This window comes from Synchiropus splendidus, chromosome 16 (assembly GCF_027744825.2).
Source record: "Synchiropus splendidus isolate RoL2022-P1 chromosome 16, RoL_Sspl_1.0, whole genome shotgun sequence".
Classification (NCBI taxonomy): Eukaryota; Metazoa; Chordata; class Actinopteri; order Syngnathiformes; family Callionymidae; genus Synchiropus; species Synchiropus splendidus.
Window position 1 is genome coordinate 12874775 of NC_071349.1, and position 20137 is coordinate 12894911.

The 20137-nt window shown below is 44.5% G+C and overlaps 1 protein-coding gene and 1 non-coding gene across 2 annotated transcripts in view; one reads left to right on the forward strand and one right to left on the reverse strand.

Annotated features, from left to right (window-relative positions):
• Window positions 1-20137, reverse strand: part of alk (ALK receptor tyrosine kinase) — a 320052-nt gene that overhangs the window by 265951 nt on the left and 33964 nt on the right. The window lies entirely within an intron of this gene.
• On the forward strand, window positions 18768-18838 carry trnag-gcc (transfer RNA glycine (anticodon GCC)). Its single transcript has one exon. It is a non-coding gene; the product is annotated as a tRNA-Gly (tRNA).

The following is a 20137-nucleotide window of genomic DNA, read 5'->3' on the forward strand; positions in this document are numbered from 1 at the left end:
GGTTTACCTACATGTGCGTCTTTGGTTGGAACAAAAACTCGCACCCATTGTGGACCAGTTTGAGACACCCACTTTGGATCCGCTCACGGTGCAGAAATTGGGAGCCGCTAAGGTTCCGATCCATCGCTAACCACTCACCTACCCCCAACAACTTAACAGCGAAAGGCTAAACTTGTCAACAAGCAACGCAGAAAGCTATTTGAACTATCAACACATGAGACTGTAGGGGTCAGAATATGGCCAGGGTTTTCCCAAGGATTTTTTTATTGTCAGCATAGGCAAGCCAACCCTGCTCTACCGTCGGGACCCAGGGGGAGCGGATCGATTAAGAGAATGGTAGAGCACATCAGGGGTCATCCTCCTCCACTGAGGTCATAGTTGACTACATATATTGATCAGCAAAACCGTTGGGAGAATCTCAGTGTAGGAGAACCAAATTCCATTCGCTATGCAGGTAACGCTCTGGGGAGAACCCCATGTTGTCCATGCTGACTATGTTGGCATAGGCTCAAAACACCACAGCAGTGAGCCATCCCGCTTATGGCACCATTCCTAACAAAATCCAAGTCTGAAACCTGCTAAATAATATTAGGAGGAGTTTACTGGTTACAGTGAGTTGAGCGAGCTCCTTCATAGCAATAATAACTGCATTGAATCATGGTATCCAAAACATTCCAGACGCAGATGTTTACTCGCACATGTCGGTGGCTCTCTTTTAAAAATGCATTTGAAATGTCCCTAAATAATACAGGGCCCCCTGCAGGCTTGCTCCTCTACAAGCAATATTTGGCACAGGTCTAGTGAACCAAATTTATTCTTCATAATTCTTCACTTCAGACGCCCCACTGTCTTTTGTGCAAACAGAATTTGAGCACCGCGAGAGAAATCTGTCTGAGACTGGGATTATTTATTCACGTCGTCCAAGCGTCCCGCTGTGCACATATGGCAGATGTTTAACAAACCCGCAGCGGGAGTTTAACACCTCAGTTTTTAGCTGGACGTCGCCATATCCGCGAGTTTGCCGCCATCCTCTTCTCCGACGTCCCCCGGCTCCACAAGTTCGTTTCCAATGATCCCGAGTCTTCAAAACCTCCCTTTCACTCTTGCTGCTCCTTTGATGTCACTCACTGACATTCCAGTTAGAAGACACCCAACGAAAGATAGTGAGGGAGGGTTAAATCGACAAGGCGCAGTCTAAAGAAAACGGTTCCAGCAATTGATCACGCTTAAAATGTATGCTAATGAGAGACGGAAATTTCTTTAAACATGGCCCAAATACGTTTTAATCCCAAAGGACGGGCAGAGGATGCGCTCCACCGTGACACGGGCGTCTAAATATAACAGAAAAACCATGCAAATCTGTTGACATGTTTACGTCCTCTCACACAGCAAACACTTAGCTTCCTTTATCGTAGGATCCAAACGGCTCCTGATGGCCTCTGAATTACGGATCCCGTCGCCGACTCCCCAAAATTACTCCGATTAAGCTAAAGAGCCTCATCACTCACGCCTCCTTTGATGTGTCACCCGCAGTAAAACCGACAGCCCTGATTGAAACGCGACAAAGGCGAAGCGATGACCTCGGCGCAATGAGATTGTCAAAAACCAGATTGGATTCATGACAGGGAGTTCATTTACCCGTTGGTTATGGAAGCTGTCATGTGGCGTGTTTTGAACGTAACGTTGATGTTTAACTGCCAATTAAGGGAGAACGTGCGCACGTGGAGGATGCGAGTCATTTCCACCGTCGCTGTCTCCGACGCCTCGGCGGATACAAATCTATGGAATATCATTAGAAGTCCTCGCGTGGATCCTGGTGGAGGCTTCAAGCGGAGGTTTGAGGCTGCAGGCGGTGTGTTCTATAATCTCTTTAGCTGCTTCAAAGCCTTTAACACGCGAGATTTTTTGGCCAAGAATTCGTTTAAAAAAAGGAATACACTGGTAAATGAGGTTCAGCCGAGAGAAGTTATCGAGCGACAGCATTCTTTTTCTGCTCTCACTTTTCGCAGCGCTGGCTGTTTAAATATTGAAAATGCGGTTATGAAAAACGCAAGTCGGATCATTTCTGCTCGGGGTGGTGGAAGGCCGATCATGAAAGAAGCAGTGATGGCGCGCGCAAGCTAGGAGATTAATAACGAAGAAAATGATGAATTAAATATGAGATTCGTAATGAGAAGGTCGCATGTTAATGGGTCAACAGAAGAGGAAGGTAATCGATGACGCTCACGGACGTGGTGCAAACACGATGTGGACAAGAAATCATGAACAAGATGCCGACGTTTTAGAGAATGGAAATCAGCTGGAATCCTATAGAACTTGTCAAAAATGAATAGCACAGTTGGTCACAAAACCACTTAAAATGTTACTCTTCGATAAGTGGTCCGTCCCACAAAAGACGCCCCCCCCATAAGAGGGTTCATGCCGAGGAACAAATCTGGAGTCGAAAAACAACTATTTATTTTTCATCTCTTCAATAACCGCCACTGTTGGGCACAATAACTCACACACATCGAGACGTGCTTCGGGTGCTTTTTGATACATATTTAAAAAAATGATCTCAGTACAACCTGCCGTTTGTAATTTGATGACTTCCGTAGAACATTCTGTTCCTTCTTTGACAAAAAAAACTATAACTATACAAAAAAAAAAAAATAGGAAGACTGTGTTTATTTGAAGACGAGGAAAACCTTATTCAGGTGGAACTGCTTGACTTAAATGAGTGAAGGATCAGTCATGCTGTACAATATTTGAAACCAACCGCACCAGTTCGGACAAAATGCTGTTTTGCCAAGTTGTTATGGACCATGACTCAGCTGGAGCAGACTGGAGAACAAAGAAGTGAGCAGTCAGTTTATACGTTGTTTGTGGTGTTGAAATTTTCGGAACATGGTCTCGCCACTCCCCCAACCACCCATCGATCCCCCTGACAGGCCACTGCATCAAATTTCCACACCACTGGAGTCAGTACATGCTTCGTTTATAAACTCATATTATTACGGTTTGAAGGTTTCCTTGCCTAAGCACCAACGCACGCCTGTCCTTGTAAGCAGGCTTTTAGCTAGGAGAGCGTCTGGGCGTCTGCAAAAAATGGACGCCCCATTCTCATCTGTAGCTTGGCTGCCAGATGCCGCCATATACCGGCGTAATCTGGCGGCGACGCTACAGTCGAGAATTGGGTGTCCATTTTTTCATGTCATTGCAGACGCCCAGACGCCCTCCTAGCTAAAAGCCTGCTTGTTAGGTTCTTCTTTATCACATTCATGACCAACAGCTCCATCCATCCAGCCAACAAGCTTCTCACCAAAGAAACCACAAGCTCCTGCCTGTGGAGCACCTTATTTGGAATCACAAAAGAGGAAAACTAAATTCACATTTGGAGCGTCACTCTGGCTGAAAAACACTGGGAGGACATCGACCTTTGAAAGAGGACAAGAGGTCACTGTTTTCACGGGAAGCCGATCGTGTTTTCGCTCTGCGTTGTGATCATCCGCGCGCAGCTGCTTCCCACCTTCCGCGCTGTGATCAATGCTGCCGCTTTAACCGAGCTAATGGAATCGGCTTTACTCATGAACCTGTTGACGGTTCGGTTACGGGCATTTTAGCAGCACCTGTCGGGGAAACCCCCCCCCAAAAAAAATAAAGAAAGTTGACAGAGCATTTGAATATGTATCCAACTGTCCTCCGACAGTTTGTTATTTAGTCAATATTGTAATTACCGCCGTCACACAACGCTGCGCTCTGATTAAACGTAGTTATCTATTCATTTTCATTCCAACTGATACACAGAAAAACTCCTGTTGGCAATTTAGCTGCTAAAGGAGCTTTCTTATGCAGAGGCACACCTCGCGACTCAGCCAGCCATGACAAACAAGCAGGGCGGTTGATGCAACTTCCTCTGGGGAGGCGAGTTCATGAAAGACGAAGAAACGTTCAGGTCCACTTCACTTATTAAAAAGACAATCTCGCTCATAAATATTTTGTGTTTGGAAAAGGACGTTCAAATGTGAGGGACATATGCTGCGCTGGCATGTGTCTCGAACACATAACGCTTTGTGAGAACTGTTCTAAACAAAAAGTATCAAGTGCTCAGAGACGGGGATTGACTGAAATCGTTGAGTCAGCACTCTTTACTTCCCCGTCTGTGTTTCATGCTAGAACTCATAAGAGTTTATTGAAGGCCCTCAAAGTGAATTGGACGGTGTATTGTCAACCATATTACACCAGTTTTTACGATTGCTACACGCTTAAGACAACTATCGTGGCTTCTGCGCAGCTTCAGTGCTGTCACTCATGACTGCGACCCCACTGTACCTGCCTCACCAACCCCAGCCCGACGCCAGATTTTGTACCTCAAAATAAAAACCATTTTGAAGCATAAAACGGAAGCTGGACTCAAACAACCATCCGTCCACTGCAGACCTGACTCGCATTATGACTTTAAAAGGGATAAAAACAGGGCTGTTTGGACGAAAAATATTTTCCTAAAAGCTCGGGACCACAATTATCTAATTTGATTTTCCGGGACAACAAATGTGAACCAGACAAACGGTGATTGAATACTGCTATATAACTTCATATCGCGGCAGTAAATGGAACATCTAACTCCAGCAACCGGACTGTCAGCCATTATCGTCAAACAATCTCTTCTGTACCTGCATTACCTTATTATACGCCGGTAGCTTCCATTGAATTACCAGCAATGAAAACTACAGACATCCCCTTGACATCGCGTTTCCATTTTAAAACGGCACTCCATCACTATGACGACCCCATTACCTTGAAAAAAAAAACACGCGCGTGTGATGTACGCTTTACATGACGAAGCGCCGCCTCACACAGGGGACGCATTTTGGTGGTTTTTAAAACTAGCGAGCGGCACTGCTTTTTATTAGCTACTCTCCTGTGGACAGGATTTACAAGCCACTCAGGCGGCCGCTACGAAACCAGCTCATACAGAATAAATGAAGGAGGTAATGGAGGACATACATTTGGAAATCATTGTGTTTAATGGAAGATGAATTGGTGTTTTTATAGAATTGGGAGTTTGTCATTGGAATAGAGGGAGAGAGCTTTGTCGGGTGGAGCAATGAGGGATGCGGCGTTCGGCATTGTGTGGGACGGAGAACGGTGCAAAGTAAAGACTGTTAGCTTTCAAAAGTGGCCTTTTGAGGCAGCCCATTTTATTGTCCTTTCATTATCCATCCATTAGCTTCCGTATGCGCGACAGTGGATTCTGATAAAGCCGCTATTTTCATGAGGCAAGATGAAACTTTTCCATTTGTGAATGGGGTTGAATTGGTGAGCAAGTATTTTTGTGACGTTTTGACGGCCTGTTTGAAGTATATCACGCAAAAGTCATTTTTATCGCATGTTTCATTTGTGAATTTGCCGCACATTTGAAGTAGCATTGGTCAACAACAAGGCAACAAATTGTGCCTTTCATCCATTGTGGCAGGCCAAAACATAAATGCCATACAAAGCTAAGGATAGATACCAAATGTGTGACATAAAAAAGTCAAACCTGTCCTCGGTGTGGCCCAAATGTCACATTACAAATGTTCCGCAGTGAAATCGTCACACATCCTAAGTGTTCCGAAAAGTGAGCAATTAGCAAAACGGATGCTCAAACAGCTCTGGGACGTGTTTTTAATAGAAAAATGTAATTGGATTGGTGCTTATTGTTGCATGTACTTGAGGGTAATGAACTCCAGGTGTTACGTGCTAGCCCAGAAAAAGGTGAATTATTCGCGCCACGGTGAACCAGTCATAATTTGTGTTCCTTCTAGTTGGCACACAGCAGTGCAACAAGGTCAAATTGGAACTTTTACATCTTTAATTGAGATAATTCTGTTTGTGTTTGGAAGGAAAGCAACGTTCTACCAGAGGCAGCTGTTTGTCACTGATAATACAAACAACCAGGATAAACGCTCGGTTGCTCCTTTACAGCCGTTTGTGTCTCTTTATTTTCGACAATACGGGTCTGCAAGAAATAATAAAGGTTGTCAAATACAGCGTCGTGATAGCAGAATAGTCCATTGACGTGTTTAGTTTTTTAGGTTTTAAGTTGTGTTCAACCCAATTTAAGAGCGGTAAAATCATGCAGAGCTGTGACTCCAAGTGAAGTCACAGTATGTACAGGCCCACCAATGCTACGATTACGTATGAAAATGTACCTGTTCTTTTCAAATGATGCTACCATCACTGATCACATGCTTTGATTTGTTTTTTACTATGGTATTGTTGTACACCATACTATATATCCCCACCATGGGGGGCAGCTTAAGAAACAACAAAGCTCCAAAACAAACATGGCAACTGTGAAAGACGTACAGTGGTACCTCGGTTTTCGAACGTCCGGGAATTAATTTAGATTTTTTGGATTTCGAATGAAAATCCAGAGCTCGAACGCCCCTGAAAAAAGCTGGAAAAAAACACAACGTGACCGATCAGCTGAACTACAACGCGCTTTGTTATTGTGTGTAACGCAGCCTCTGTATGCAGACGTGTCCCGTTAGCTACATTTACTGACTGTTTTTTCTTCATATTGAGCTGTAAAACCTTTCCTGTCTCCACACTGGACCGTGGTAGAGTGTCTCAGGGGAGGTGCTCGCTCTCACTCCAGGGTTTGATGTCCTGTTGTGGGCTGGAGCTGGGACAGGGATGAGGCGAGTCTGGGACAGAGCCTGACTTGGTTTATGACTTTGTCACAGCCAAACTGCACAGAAGCGCACATTCAGAGCTGGACACGCACCGGGCACCTCTTCACTTCTGGAGAGACGTCACTCACTCGGCAACCCCTCCCACATGCAGCGGCCACACACATAGAGGAACAGCCACCTGCAGCAGACACTCTACATTCACTCCTACAAAAGCCTGTTTTAAGCCTTGGAACGCAATAGTTCTTTTTCCATTCATTGTAATGGGAAAAATCCATTCAGATTTCAAACAAATCGCTTCTCAAGCGGCCGTCTGGAACGGATTGTGGTCGAGAACTGAGGTACCACTGCATTGATAATGTACCTCTTGCACAAAAGACAGAAACGGAGGCAGCGTTGTAGGAGGCCAGAGAATTTCCGCTATTGTTTCATGTCTCATTAGAACTGGTAGATTAGATCAGGTAGTAGCAGCAACACTGCCACCACAATTTCCAGTGGCACTGCTCCGTATGGTCCGTAACCGTAAGCTTTGGAGAATCGTGCAGAAAAACAGATGAAATGAATGTAGCGCACAGAAGTCTCTGTCCGGATCAGGGTATAACGTTGAGCATAAATAGGCCTTTAGTCGATTAAATTTTTTTCTTTTTTGTCGGAGCAAGTCCATTAGGAGACATTAGCCCCGCCCACCAACCACAGCAACCTACTTGATTTAATGTTGGTCTATGGAACCAGGTAAGCCTTCTCTCCTGGCCAGGATCAACAAGTATGACTCATCTCCTGAATATACAGTGCACACAGGTTTCTATATGAGAAAATATAAAGCGGCGTCAGGACAGCATGAAGCCAACCACCATGAGTTGAAGGCAATATTGCTTCTCACTACATTTCCTCACTCAGTCCATCCAAAAACTGATCTCTTTTGTTGCAGCTGTGCCTCTTTAATGGCAACCAAATTGTACCTGACACCAGGCGCCATGACGTCCCTTGATCATTTCCCAACACAAATACTTCAAAGGGAAGTGGGTGTGATCAGAAATGCTTAATCAGGGTTTCTGCTTTTGTTCCCGCCGATGATTACCCGCCTCATCTCTTCAAATGAAACAGAGACCAAAATAAATTCCAATTACTTCCACTCAACTCCACTGTTGGCTGTTATCTGCTCGCTTGACGCCTAAAATCCAAATGTTTCAGAGGGTATCCTCGCGCACTTCTTTGTTCAATTCAGCCTCCAACAACAGCAGTCGTTCAGCCGAGAGACTCGGCGTCATCTGCTCCTCGTAACTGCGTTCAATTAAGCGCCGAGTTCTTTTTAAGAGGCGACAAAAACAGCCATAAACTCACGCGAATGGTCTGTATTACAGTGACAGACGAAGATCACCGGCGCGTCTTAAATCGCTGATCGGATGATCACACATTTAACTGTGGGGCGTGAACTTTTATGTTTGGCACATTGTCTTGGTCACGCGCTGATATTCTTGCAATACAGACTCCAAACCAGGGGCTCCTTTTTGGCTTAGAGACCCCCCCAAAAATATGAGTGATATTTTCATCTATTAGTTCCACACGTCGTGTCACTGTCCGTTGTGCTAAAATGTCTTTGTCTGTCTGTAATATGAATTTTCCCCTTTAATATTAGTGGGTGCTGCTTATATTCCGGTGCGGCTTATAGTGGGTAAAATACGGTGATAGGCCAACGCTTCACCTCAACCAAGCCAATGTATCGACGGTGCGCCATCTAGTGGGAAACCATCAGAATTGTATGGAAAATAAAACATTAACAAGGTTTGTTCATTTAATTTTTTCAAGTTCGGCCGGCCAGATTAAAACATTTAATGGGCCTCATGTGGCCCCCGGGCTGTAGTTTGCCCATGCCTGACGTAGACAGTGGCATCTAGTGTTCAGCGAAGTGGGACTGAAAGTTTGGTAATGACGACAAACCACTCTGACAATAGTTCAGCTGTTAACAGTGTGGAGCAGCCTGATCCCATCGCTCTCAATAAACTCAGTGACGGTGACTTGAACCTCAACAGTTCCCATGACGCTTTGTAGCGCAGTCAACCACAGTGGTTGGTCACTACAATATGGCTCCGCCTCCACAGCTTTAGAAGCTCTGTGCTCCATGAGCAAAAAGGGAAGTGGGAAGAAGAAGAAGTCGGAGAACATATGGAGGAAAATGGCGCATTATAGACTTTGAATGTCAATAAAACATCTGTTATGTCATTGGTCTGATGTGATGATGCCGTGTGGAAAGACAGTTGTCGTCGTCAAAAAGACAGATCTGGTTCGAGAGCCATAGTTTCACAAGCCCAGCTCTAGTCCTATGGGACAGTGCGGCAGCTCTCCCAGGGGGCGCGTTTTGAAGGAACCCAAACTCTCATCACGCCACTCATCGTAGACCGAAGAGAAAACGCGCTTAAAAGTGGGATGAACTGTTAGCAAAAATCAAATTTGAACACCGAGCCTGTTGTTATTTTTGTCCACACCACCAACTGTCCACTGACTGACTGACCCTCCAGTTAATGGGGGCGACTTTCTCTGTAGTAGCAATTACGTTTTCCTCCAAAATAATTAAAGCGGCTCTACAATCGGGAGACTGTCAGAATGACGGCGTCAGCTTTTGGTCCAGCCTGGAGCTGTCCTGACAAAATACAGTTAGGAGATTATGTGTGACTGAGAAGGTCTGGGTTTGAGGCCCATGATTGCTGACTGTGAAAGCAAATCTTCCTATAGCTGCTGGTGGGAGCGTGATGGAGAACAAAGAGAGGACTCTGGTACCAGTCCGCAGTTCTTTTCATGAAAATGGGCCCATCAGGGTTTGCAGTGGCGACAGAGAAACCCCATTTTGAAGGATTAGTCACACGTTTGTTAGTTTATACGTCTCACCTTTTCATTCCACGCGGATTTCGCCCCGATGGCAGGTTTCCAGCTTGCGCCGCATATATTACCGTTGTCTAGGCATCGAGCCAGCTGACTAATATTGTTTGCCTCGGGGACATAGATAGGTTATGTTTTTACCTGTAATAATCCATTTAATTCAATCTCTGCTCTGTTCAATTGTCCGCTGTTTATAAGATAAGTTCGCTTTTTTAGAGGCATTAAAAGGACGTCGCAAGCGCAGTCATGTTTTATAAAGCCTCCCTCCAGCTTCACCTGTTTGGACCATCCTCCACTCACACCTTCTTGTTATGGGTCAAGACGTGGAGTGGGACCCAAGTGCAGTGGCGAAAGAGTCACAGGAGGCAGGTGCGAGTCAAATACACTACAACAAGAAAACCACAACAGAGAGCGTCATCGAACCGTGAGAAACAAAGTGAAGTCAGAATGTCCAAAATTAGGGTGTCAAACCAGGACAAGTCCAAAACCACGAGTAAGAGTCCAAACAGAAAGTGTCACCGAATCAGGAGAGTCAAACAAACTTAAATCTGTAAACAGAGAGACAAATACACAATGAACAGAAATAGTAAAATCACAGAACAAACCAGGAAACACGTGGAAACTGAGGAAGGAACTAAACTCTAACTCAGGCACCAGGGTTTCAGAGAGTGTAGTCAAAAATGACCACAGAGAGAGCACAAACACGGAGAACCAATTTACCACAGGAACAAAGGAGGTTAACAAAATAAAAGCACGTGGAACAGACAAAGAATAAGAGCACAGAGTGCGGAGCGTGACACGTCTCCTGGTTGATCTCCTCTTCTTCAACACCCTTGGCTTCTCTAACTTTGTCTCCAAACCTCTGGTGTCTCATCTTTTCCTTTCTAGTCTTGACCAATAAAAACCTCAATATCTTCAGCGCCACTTCACTCGGTCTCTTAAGTGAAACAAGAGACACCTCCGGAGATGCTGATCAAACAATGGATGGCTCATTAAAAATAAACACAATTCAGACATAATGAGCAGAAAACAAGAAAGCAAGTGGAAAGAAAAAGAAAAAAAAATACACTGTATAATCACTGTTTTTATACACACTTTGAAGAATAACTCTTACTAATATGTTCTTTTCCACACTTTTATTTCATATATATATATATATATATATATATATATATATATATATATATATATATATATATATATATGTATATATATATATATATATATAATAGTTTTATCAACGGAGGAGTTTAATTTTTGATAGTTTGTGAGTTATTTCTACTGAAGTGGAAGTTACAACAACAAACAAAAAAGATACATTTCAAAAGAGGAATTTGAAAAATATATTTAAAAAAGATAACTACAAAATGATAATATTCAAATAAATTCATGTCAGTTATTTATCAAAGAATTACAGGAGAGAAAAAAAAGAATTTCACAGTGATGTCTAAACTAAAACAAAATGGATTAACTATGATCAATCTAGGGTCGGTTGTCACGTTATCACCAGATCCTATAATCCCATGAATAAACAACTTATTTTCATACTAGCCCTTCAGCCTTCATACAGACCTTTATTAATATTATAAACACCATATTAGCATTGTGCTAAGCCTGGCTATATTTCACGCTACGTTGGTCAAAACAAACAGAAAACACCACCACGACTACTAACTTTTTTCACAGTAAAAAAAACAATTTGTTCTTGAAAAACATTTATGAAACACAAGTTGACAGACAGTGCTGTTTACTGTTGTCAGCAGAAACTTTATAGACTCTTCTCCATAAAGCTTCACCCGCATCACTCTGGGTTCTCCCTCCGTGGCGTCTTCTAAATTCCTCTGGCGGAGGATCAATAAGTGCTGTTTTATCTTATCTTATCGTCGCACCTGGGGTTCTGCCACTGCCTGTATTTCTCCACGTTCCTCCAGAGGAGCTGATCCTAGTGTTTCCAGGAGACAACGCAGGCTCAACCAAAAGTCCGTCTTAAGATCCTGTCAACAAAGACTGAAGTATTTGACCTCCTGATTTCTCAGCAATCGATCCCAGCCACGCCGCTTTTCTTTCATCATACTTTTCGGCTGAACCTCCACCTGTGAGGAGCGCTGGCTCCTCTTACATATTCCCATGAGGCTTCATTATCTTCTCAAGCCAGTTAGTAAATTGAGGATGGTAATGGATATTTCATGATCACCTTCATTACCGGCGTCTGACAGCGTTGTATAAACTGCACCTGTGGGAGCAATTTCAGATTGGAGTGTTACCATGCCGTTTGTGTGAATGGCACACATACATGTATCAGGTGTGGATTCAAGTCACGGTGCTGCTCAGCAGCTTCGCAGCTTTCACTCCCCCCAAAATCTGGGATTCAAAACAGTCTCACAGGAGCGGTAAAGAATGAAAGAAGAAGCTCCAAGTCTCAAATGAAATGGAGAAATGCAGCACAAGATTGAAACCCGTTAAATATACAACCAAAAAAACTTTCCGCAAAAGTCAGTTTTCAAATGTCGGACCATGGAGAGCTGAGATCGACTTCACACCATCACCACCCTGCAACCAGGTAAACACTTCACTAAGCCCCTTGTAAAAGCAGGATCCAGGAAAAGTGAGGTTCAGGTCATCCCAGCACGACTCTGCTGAAGGGATGAAGGCGGCGCAGGGATTTCACAGTGGAATTTTCCTGCCCTGTGGGAAGTTTTTTTTCATTTTTTTTAAGCCTAAAGCGATGCCTTTGGAAGTCAACACAGCATGATCAGTCAGCTTCCCCGCGCTGCATCTCTAGGGTCGAGGAAATAAGAGGAGTTCATTAAAAGGTTTATAGAAAGCCGGGTTTCCTTTCAAGCTGTTTACCAGGGAGTCAAGGTCAAGCAGCTGACTGGAGGTGAAGAGTCAATCATAGCATGTCACTTCAAAGGACTGGAACTTGAGCCGACCCTCCCAAAAGAACACGCCTGCTCTTGGTTTTAGAAAATCTAAAAAGTTTATTTGGTCATACCCGATAAAGAGACACAATAAATAGTCAAAACCGAAACGTATGGTATGTTTACACCGTAGCCATTGGCACTCCGGTGAACAAACCGCTACCAAAGTGACCAGTCCTGCGAGGAAGGGTCTCACAAGCGCCGAAAGCAAGGATAGCACTTGGGCTTGTGCCCTTGCAGCTTACTTTTGCGAGTACAAGTAACATCCGACTTGCGATCTGCTCGACTTACTTCCACCCGTAATTACGACCACGACCAGCAGATACTTTCTTTTTTTTTAATTTTTTTATTCAGTGTCTGGGACTGCAGCACGTAGCAGCCCGGCACGACCGGTTGATCAGAACCGATCCCGGTCGTAAGTCGGATTTTACTTGTGATAATAAGAATTTTACTTTTTTAATAAAGCAAGAAAAACCTGTGCCAAAAATTTGGAAGTTCCTTAAAAAACACAATTTAAAATTCATTCTATTCACACTCATTTCAGCGGGGAGTGTTGCATCAGTGTTGCTATTGATGAATTGAAGAAAAGCGTGTAGACCTCCAGTCACATTCATGTATTATGTATTGAGTGTCTGCTCAATACCTTTCGGGTGAAAAAACTGTGCACCTCGGGATGCAGTACTGTGTCTCTACCTTCTACGCTATGCTGGCCTGAGACAAGTGGTTGTCCCAGCTTGTGACCACTTCATCCCTGGTCTGCTCCAGCATCACCAAGACTTGGGTTTGAGACCCCGGTTTTAAGGGATCATGAAGAGGCCGTTGGACTGTGGAACCCTAGACAGAAAGGTTTCCTTTCACAGAGCTGAAAGAACCCGTCCTATATTCCCGTAGGCAGACAAACCGAACCCAAGACAAGTCTGAGAAGAACCACAGAGGGTCACATGACGAATCAAAACACAGCCAGCCAATTTTCCGACCGATCCCAAAGTGTTCCCAAAGCTAACAGTGACCACGGTGAACTCTTCCCACTTCCGAAGTTCCAGCTCTTCAGTCTGCTCCACACTGTGCCGTCAATAAATGGTGACCCAGATAGCTGAGACTTTACATCAATATGCATGGCAAATGGTGCGCTGCAGCTCCTTTTACCCTTCACTGCCTCCTGCCAGCGCCGAGTGAGAGATATCACACTTTAGAAATCTTAATTCCCATGTCATTCCCTGTAACTAAGACACAGAATCTTAACAGCGTTCTCACGATTGTATCATGGCATCGATCGACCAAGGAGGTGTGAATGGTCCGTGTTTCTCCGGCACCAATTCCCCCCCCCATCCCCAGACACCTGAATGAATTTGCTTTACTAATTTGGAGACAGATAAGGGAGTGATCTTCCGCAAGCAGCTGTGTCTATCTGGATATCTCCAGTCGCCAGCGGTGCGACGGCTGGTTTAACTGCTATTTAACACCGGCAATCACTGCACAACCCAGACGCCGATAAAAGAGCTTCTGTTTGAAATCGACCGGAATCATCTGCCTTTGAAGACACGAGGACGGCACAACATTAAAGAGAATCGCGAGAGATCCTGTGAAGGAAAGCGGAGCAACCGTGGCAACGGCATTTCAACAGGAGATTACCAGGAGTTGTTAAACCTTTTAGCACATGTTGAAATCTGTTAAAAAATGCCTCTCAAGGCTGCTCTCTTGAAAATGCCCTTCAAGCACATTGTTGTACAAAATGTTCCCCAGCATGTCCCTCGCTACGACCTCCTCTTGTGAAACCGTTTCTGTGCGTGTCCTCTGTTTTGTGGGTCAATCTCTGTCCGATTAAACTGCAAAAACACTTTTGAAAAGATGGTTGTGATGGTGATGTTTAAATGGAGCCTCAGCCTTGGCCCAAGTGTCCTCAATGTTTTCACTATTGGAGCAGGACCTTGGTGGCCAGTTGTGGTTTTGGATTGAAAATTGAAGATGCAGAAAAAAAAAAAACTGTTATAAAAGTTCGATCTTGGTATTTTCCTTTTCCTTTTGGTCAACCGAGAACGCAAAACACATCCTTCAGGGTTCATTTGGTTATCAAAGAAAGGTGTTTTTAATCTTTAGTTTTGACCACAACATAGTAGACGATTTTAGCTTTAAAAAGTCATGAATGTTTTAACTCAAAATTATACCACCAAACAGACCGATACATGAACCGCCCGCAGCGTCATTTTTTACAGTATCACCCATGTACATGGGCCAGAAAACATGTCATGTGACAAGCTCAGGTGAACCGGGCATTTCCCACTTCCCATCTTCAATGCAGATCACTACATCATCAGCGAACATCATAGTCCGTGGAGGCTCCTCCCTACCCGCGTCCATCAGTCTATCCACAACAAAAGACATGTCCTCATGTCCTGCACAACCCTCAGACTTTTCCCACTTCCTCTCCAGGCCCTCTGTCACAGACTTTCTCCAGATCCACGATGACTCAGTGCAACTCCTGACCTTCTCGGTACTTATCTAACAACATCCCCAGAGCAAACAACGGATCTGTGGTGCTCTTTCTCTCTCATGTTTCAGTCTTTTCTTGCGGTGCCCACTGGTGCTGACTTCTCCTCCAAGCCTGGACCCAAGGACTCGTTCCCACACCTTCACGGTGTGAGTCATCATCGCGATCCCTCTCAGAAGTACCTTTGTTCTTACAGATCGGCACATGAACACTTCTCCTCCACATCTTCTCAGCCTTCAGGATCACACTGAGCAGGAAAAAAAAAATCACACGGCGAGTGCAAACCAGCGCTGAGTGCTTTCTACTTTTCATTGCCACATTCATCAGTGGTTTTTTTTGGATGGTGATCATGAGATACGTATTCGTAATTGTCCCACATTAGGCTCTGACTGACATGGAGAGCGACTATGAAGGAGTCTTTAATTCCAGTAGTCTTAGATGGACCACAGCACCCTGGAGTTGTTGTTGTTCAGCTATTGCTAACCCTTTGTTTGGTTTGAGTTTCACACAATAAACATGATTCACTATTCGCCCACGTTGCTACATAACTAAACAGCAACTGAACAAACACCGCACTCGCATACCAAACCTGCTTTGTATAATGCGCACTCCGATTTCCTCAGCACGCCAGCCGATATTCTTAACTCCTGCCTGCTGGATAGAAAACAGATTTATGATAAATATAAAGGTGTATGGTGACAGATAAGGCCCCTCTCCTGCTTGTCAGTCAGCAGCTGAGCTATAGTAATAGTGAATTTCCAGTACTTGACAGTCGAGTTAAGGTTTGGTTTTTTTTCTCCGTGTCTCAGGAGAGCAGCAGCAGGACTGATAGATTCAATCGCATGTTTCACAAAGCGCTCGTGTCACCACGTTGAGATTACATATTGGGCCGCTCACCGAGCTTGACACTCGGCTTGCCGTGTCTGATGTGACGTGGGGTTGCACTCTGACTGCCTTTAGTCAGGTGAATAAGGAAGAACATTTCCAGTTTCACGTTTTCTGAACGACAAAACAAGGAGTCAGTTGTCGGTCCAGAGCGTGAATTTCCTTCCTCTCCTGTTATGAAGGTGGCAGCAACACCAGCGCCCATCTTTTGAACACCCCCAGTCGAAGCAGTGATCCGACACAATCTTTTGGAACGTGGCTCCCTCTTTATCTAAAACAAATCGGTACTTAAATCCTGGTAATAGTGGTGCAGCACTTTTTGAAACTCGAACTGACAACATTGGGCAAAGACAAAGACACCTTATGATCAGCAGTTTGACTCAATGTTTGGAGACCCATTCAAGGCGCCTCTGGTTCCTGAAGTCGATGAGAGTAGCTCCAGCTCCTGCGACCCTTTGGTGCTGGGACGGAGTGGAAAACAATGGCTATGAATGAGTTCATGATGCGAGTGTTAAGAGCTTTCCTGGTAGATCAACAAGTTTGTTTGAAACAAATTCAACTTCCTGAGGTGAAACATACCGACGACCATCAAGTAAAGTTTTGAAGTAGAAGCCAGCCTTCCATGTCGCATGTTGACTTGATTCAGTGAACTCATTCCAAAAGAATGGTGGGCGGATGAACATTAGCTCTCATCGTTGCCTTTCTTGTGATGCCAGTTGGCGTATGCAACGTGACTTCGGTGCCAGTGTTGGCACCATGAGCTTTGTGTCACTGCGAGTCAAGCTCGCGGTCACATGATGTGCTATGTATATAAGTGGCATGACTTGATTATTTCAGGAGCAGAACCTTTGAGAGCGCCAGTGCATGACTTGCCTGAACCTCCTTATTTTGGGAAAAGTGCCGAGGGCATCAGGAAACATTTCTTTACATCGACCACGCAAGACAACTTGACAATCCTTAGTATGTGACGCATAGGAATAAGTTGATCTTAGTAGTGTACGAAAGAAAGACCAATAAAAATTGCGTATGTTTTCAGATACAGCGGTTCGTTCAGTTACGCTCAATAAATCTAGAAGTTTAGCATGAAACATAACATTACTGAACTGGTTGGAAGTGAAAACCTCCTCTGAAAATACAGTTTCCAGTTGCCCTTTCCGCCGCACTAGAAGCCTTTCAATAAGGAATTCATTATTAACTTTGAGTCAAAGGTTTTAATCTGTGAAACCAAAGGCTGTGTGTGTAATTTATTTTTTGGTTTTGTTTGTCATCTTTTAAATTCAACACCCAGACTTCAGCGCGCTTGTGCAGCAAGTTCCGTTGATGGCTTTGCTCCTCGATAATAAGACCAACTCGCCATTTCCACCAGTCATTTAACAGCTCCGTGCTCTTGCAAGAGATAAAGTGGGACCTTGGGGATTTGGTCAAAACAAACCGCGCCACAAGAGACGGAGTCCGTCTTGTTACTGCAATGACAAGTCACATCATGAGTCGGCGCGATACGACAGCGACGCCGGTGCGTCCGAGGCGCCGACCTATTTAGAATCCACTGGTGAGGTGAAGGGACCGGGCCGCAGCTAATGACCTGGAGGGCTGGACGGCTTCCTCACTTGACTCATCTTGAAACCCAGTGAAAAACTCCTCTCCCTCTCGGCCCAGACACTTTATTCTCAGATGAGAAGCCACATCCTCATTTAGCTTTGCAATATTTACTGCAGAGAGCTCATTAACGGCAGCGGAGGAGAAAACATATTTGCCACTAAAAAGACTCGGAGTGATGGAGGGGGGGAAAAAAAGAAGTTTAGATTGCACTGCAGTGGTGGTTTGTTTTGATCTTCGGCTGATGGCGGGGTATAATCACAGACAAATTATGCCATCAGAACGCGTTCAAGGCCATTATATTAACAAGTGGATTCCAAACTTTAATTTCTGCTAAATACTGCACCAGCTGTTGTACATTTCTGCGAGCAATCGTTGGAATACTGAGACAGAAAAAAAGCCCCAAAAAAACGTGCGTGACCTCTGGACTTGTACTTGTATGCCGCGTACTACATGAGCATTATTAGAATAGAGACATTTATTTTTGTACAATGCTGAGATACCCATTTAAATATCTATATATAGAGGTGGCGGTAACATAACCAGGAATCATGAGCATATTCATGACAAAAGTGAATTTCATATGTAATGTATCTTCCCAAAATATATTATATATAGTATATGTAATAGTCATACTCATGTCATAGTGTATCCCAGTGTTGTTTTTCCAGGTTAGAGTTGTCATCCAATCAGAATTCAGCTAGCTGGTGTCGTCATGTCCAAGGCCTTCAGCAGCAACAGAGCAGGCGCAGGTGCCCTCAGAGTGAACAGACACATATAGTTGATGGATAGTTGCGATAGCCGTCAGATCACGAGTTGGGGACAGCGTCACGTTGAACGTGACTTGTACGCGTCCTGTGATTCGATACTCATGCCATAATTTCAGGACTAACCACTTCTCATTTCTCGCTCTCGGAAGCCAGTGGCTTAAACATAGGAGGATATTTTCCGGCAAACTAGCTTCAGGGCAATGAAACCACAGATGTTTGGCGACATTCCAACGCGTATCACACTGTCCTCCGAGATAACCAGGCGGAGAAAGTTCGCCACTTCCAATGAGGCGGCCACTGCAGGCTTGGCGCTTGGTGAGTGCAAACGTTTCAGATGTTTATTTTGTTCACGTTTAATATGTAAATAACGGGTCGCACTGGCGCAGCAGTGTGATTCTTCTCTGACATGTTTCTTGTGCCGCAAACTGCGGCCGTCTTTCTGCTACGAAACTGAGACTGTGCAAAAGGGTGTACAACAGGGCTTCCGTCGTGGTTTTGAACTAGCACAGGAAATGAAGGGCGATGACTTTTGCGGCTGTGGACGCTGAGAACACTCGCACTCAAGACGAACATCTGCGCATTGGTCTTTCAGTAGTAGAATTCCCGCCTGCCACGCGGGAGGCCCGGGTTCGATTCCCGGCCAATGCACACATCCTTTATCATATGACGCAAAACAAGGTTTTACTGGTGTCAAACGCACTGATATATACAAACTATGTTGCTGTTGAAAATTGCCGGACGCTACTTCTGAGCACCGCAGCTTGTTGACGTCTTTGTAAACTTCCTTTTCAAATGATGGTACCGTCATATGGTACTGTCATGGTTCACCAATATATCCACCAGAGGGAGCAGCCCAGAGTCAAAAGTTTATGACAACAACAAACTCCAAAACCAACATGGCGACTGTGGAAGGCGTGTCGACAATGTACCTCTTGAGCAAAAGAGGAAAACAGAGGCACAGAGGCGGTGACCGGTGAGGCTGTTAAATATATTGCGACAGTTATGTCTTCATTAGAGCTACATGTCGTGTTGTAACAGCAACACTGCCCCCCATGGTTCCCTGTGGTACTGCTAAGTTTGGAAAGCTCGGTGGAAACATGCTCAAATACGGATGAAATGAGCGCAGAGCACTGACAGAAGGCTCCGTCTGAATCCATATGCAACGTTGACAAATGGGCCTTAATGCCTTCTGCTTCCGTTCTCGCTAGTTTCAAGACAAATCTACTTCAATTCCTTCACTGATAAGTTTCAAATTAAAAGCACAAGAGCTAACAACAAGGGTCGCTACAAAGATAGCCACCTTTCAACAGACTGAAAATCGAACCAGATGGTCAGGAAAACCCATCACCCTCAGCCTCAGCTCGAGGAGTCAGAAGTTGCACCTCTCCAGGAAAGCCTGCGACTAGCTGCTCGCAGAACATGCTCGCAGCATATAGACAGAGTTGTTGACCTTTCACTTCAAATCTAAGAATCCAGCGCTGGGAAAGAATAACTCGCCATGGTGGGGATTCAAACCAAAGCCACCCACTCACACAACGGCAACACTCTTGAAGTGAACCCCAGCCAGCTGATGTGGGGAGATTTGCAGCCGCACAATCTTGTTTGAGAGTTGGGAGTCCGTCGTGCAGCTTCCTCATTTGGCTTTTCAAAATGTATTTCTACTCAAGAGCATCATATAGTTTCACTGCTAGTACACAGCGAAACATCTGTGATTTGTGAATAAGTGGTGGTGAAATGTGCTTTCTTTATATTTTTATTCTGTTTTTTGGGTACTTCAGAAAATGTATATGAAATGAAAATGTATTTTTAACGGTTGTTTTTAGTCGAAAGCTTGCTATAAATGCTATAATTTTTTTGTAAATATGCTGATACACTACTAGGCTGCTTCCTCCTAAATTATTCCTGAGGGCGAAAGATGCCAGTACTTCTACGATGAATGACCTCGAA